Source organism: Pholcus phalangioides, unplaced genomic scaffold (genome assembly GCF_987345545.1).
Source record: "Pholcus phalangioides strain wild (caught in Gottingen) unplaced genomic scaffold, Ppha-v1.0 ptg000016l_1, whole genome shotgun sequence".
Lineage (NCBI taxonomy): Eukaryota > Metazoa > Arthropoda > Arachnida > Araneae > Pholcidae > Pholcus > Pholcus phalangioides.
The window spans coordinates 6,315,212-6,319,053 of NW_028301609.1; positions in this window are offsets into that span (position 1 = coordinate 6,315,212).

Sequence of the window (3,842 nt, forward strand, 5' to 3'; positions counted from 1 at the left end):
GTTCCGACTGGTATTTAATGAGCACTCACCTCCCCATCTTCCATTAGGTGCTTTGTCATGTCTCTTACTTGTCTTGTCTGCTTTGTCTTGTCGTTGAAACTCCTCCTAATCAGATCACTGCTCGCCGCTCTGTCTCAATGAAGAGACTGTAGCAGATGGTCGAAGAAGACCTCGGCTATGTCGGAAGCTGCGCATGTACGTGTTGCGAACTTAACGTGAAGCTTGTAGCTTCACGTAGCTATATGTAGTGCTGCCATCTGCCGTCGATTTTTCGCACTGCGAATAAAGTGTGTAATGAGTGAATAATCGTATCGGTGTAGGCCTGTTGCTCTCTGTGACAAGACCTTTCAACGGAGAGATTGGCTCGCATTCATGCCTCGAAGTTAGAACCACAGAAAACGAACTTCAGCTTACCACCACTATGGCAACGGTGGGGTTCGACCCACATTTTGCAGCAGAGTTCCTAGCGTAGGCTCTGAAACTCTGGGGGGTCTGAGGCGATTTCAGCACCCTGTTAAGGATCGGTAAAAATTATTTCGGAGGCCGCAAAACACTTAAGCCCGTCCCTGGTCAGAACACTAGTTCCTCAACTACGTCAGTAGATGACACTACGATCTGAAACAGCGAAAAATAACGCGCCAGATTCAAATCGGAATGACTTTTCGCAGAAAATTATCATTATTATATTGATTTTACTTACTTATTATCATTTATTTTTTTAAATCTTCAAATAACGAAAACTCTTTCCTTCAGCGAATTGTCAATGCACGTGAATGCATCGTAAACACTCTCATGCAGTATAGCATAATTTCTGTGGTGTTTGGTCAGAACATGATATCTCCAAAAAAAAAAAAAAAAATGGTTTTTTGATCTAAAAGTAAGTCTCGCTAATTATAACTAATTAGAAGCGAGATAAACTCACAAATACGTGAGTACGGCTAAACAACATGCTGATGCATGGTATTTTCATTTGTATTTGTATGCATACTTTATTTTTGATTTTTAAATGACAATGAGAAAATGCTTATATCTCAAAAATGTTGTTTTGTAGTTATCACGTTCTGACTAAACACCACAGAATTACACAGCATCCTAAATTGAAAAGTGACGTTGAAGCGCTTGAATACGCACTTAATATAATCGATTCGAAGCGAAATTTCGATCTTGTAGGGTCTATAATAAGAATCTATGTAAATAATAATGTCCTCTTCTAAAGCAGCAAATATCGGAGTCGTATCGATACTTAATACTCAATCCACGTTTTTCCTCTCTTATTCAATATGCTACTGGCAAAAATACGCACGTTATTTTTTTCTCCTTTCTCCAGCAAAAGACCAGATAATACAAATTGAAAATCGATGCCATCCTTAATGCAAAGCGTCATTAATAATAAAAATCTCGTTGCAGCTGGGACTAAAAAATAAGTACGGGGGTTACAACAGTACTAAACGCAGATTCGAGTCGTCCCAGAGCCAGAATACCTTCGGAAGAAGAAAAGAAACGCCAATCTATCAGAAAGTTTCGGTTCCGTTTTCCTTCTTCGGAGGAGTTCTTATCAGTTTTCAGAGAGAGGTCTTTTAGGTGTTGGCACTAAAGTTACGATATTACGCGAAAATTTCTTCGCACTAATTTTTTTTTTAGAATTTACGATTTTGATGCAGGTAAGAGTCGTTGTGTGTAGTTCGTGTTGTATTCGAAGCAGCCTTGAAGAACATGCCCAGCACCACTGAAAATTCCGTGAGAAACGACGTAGGTGCGTTTATAGGAGATGCTAACGATGTGGTGTTCATATTGACCAGTTCTTTTCTCATATTCACTATGCAGTCTGGTAAGTTTCCAGCTTTCTAAAATTCCGTTCGTATTACGATTGCAGGCATCGTTTTTGGTCAAAAGCAGTGCTCTTCAACCTCTTCACTACTGGCGAAAGTAGATGAAAAGCTTCGCGGACCGGCGTAAATGGGAGAAATTATTTGCGGACCGGCAAAAAAAAAAATAAACGGGGGTGGGGGGGAATAGGATGACTAACTTGCGAACCGGTAAAAAATAAACAAGTCGGAGAAATAATTTGCGCACCGGCAAAATAAGTAAGTAGTGGACCAGCGAAAAATGCACGGGAAGAAATAATTTGCGGACCGGCGAATTAGATAAATAAATAAGGGAGAAACAATTTGTGGACCGGGGAAATAAATAAATGAGGGAGAAACAATTCGTGGACCGGGGAAATAAATAAATGAGGGAGAAACAATTCGTGGACCGGCGAAATAAATAAATGAGAAATAATTTGGGACCGGCAAAATAAATAAATAAAAGAGAAACAATTTGCGGACCGGCGAAATAAATAAATAAAGGAGAAACAATTTGTGGACCGGCGAAACAAATAAATAAAGGAGAAACAATTTGCGGACCGGCAAAATAAATATAAATAAGGGAGAAACAATTTGCGGACCGGCAAAATAAATATAAATAAGGGAGAAACAATTTGCGGACCGGCGAAACAAATAAATAAAGGAGAAACAGTTTGCGGACCGGCGAAACAAATAAATAAAGGAGAAACAATTTGCGGACCGGCGAAACAAATAAATAAAGGAGAAACAGTTTGCGGACCGGCGAAACAAATAAATAAAGGAGGAACAATTTGCGGACCGGCGAAATAAATATAAATAAGGGAGAAACAATTTGCGGACCGGCGAAACAAATAAATAAAGGAGAAACAGGTTGCGGACCGGCGAAACAAATAAATAAAGGAGAAACAGTTTGCGGACCGGCGAAACAAATAAATAAAGGAGAAACAATTTGCGGACCACGCGGCAAAAAACAAATAAAGGAGGAAATAATTTGCGGACCGGCAAAAAATAAAATAAGTAGGAGAAATAGTTTTATTTCTATCGCTCCACGTTGTTTTTTTTTTAAATAGACCAGTCATTTTTAGGACACTGTATTGGGACAGCAGTGTATTATATACACAGTAAAACTCCTCTTGACTGACACTCCCAGATGCGATCACCCCACTTTTACAGGAAAATAATAATTTAATCTTGTGTAATAAATGTATGTATTTCAAATCCCTGATTAACGGTCAACCCCCACCTTTTTACGAACGAAATTTTGTCACTCCGGTTTCCGCAGAGAAACTTTTACTGTATTTTCATATTGATTTCCATATCAGGTTCTTACGTATTTTTTCGTATCACGTTTTTAATCACCATTCCGCTTGTTCATGTATATTTGTATTTCACTGTATTTCTCTCGTCTTGCCCATGTTTATAATTGGGCACTGCTTGCCCATTGAAATGTGCATAAATAAATAAATCCCTTATTTGATCACAGACCAATACCTCGTCCTAACGCAAAACGAAAGAAATTCGTTCAAGCACACTCCTTGTTTTTTTACCTCTTTTCTTAATAATCGTGAAGCTTCGTTGTAACCCTGAACGGAAGTTATTTTTTTCCCTTGAAGTTCTTTCTTTCACCCGTTTAGTGATTTCCCCCCCTCCCCTCCCCCATATAACGTATCTCTCTTCTTTTTAATTATAAGAGGAATAGGGGCGGATGAGAAAAAGAGGGGGTGAAAGAGAAATCTACCGCCACTCATATTTCCCCCCCCCCCCGAACACGCGAACAAAAGGAGGAACCGGTTTTTTATATTTATCGCCGATGCTTCAAGTACAGATCGTTTAAATTTGTTGCCAAAAGTCTTCACGTGAAGGGAGTTAACATGCTCACTGTGGAAAATCAATTAATCCTGAATTTTTGGTCATTCACTGTATTTCAGGCTACGCTCTTTTGGAGTCGGGGATTGTTTCCCGGAAAAACGAAGTGAACATTTTGGTTAAGAACTCGAC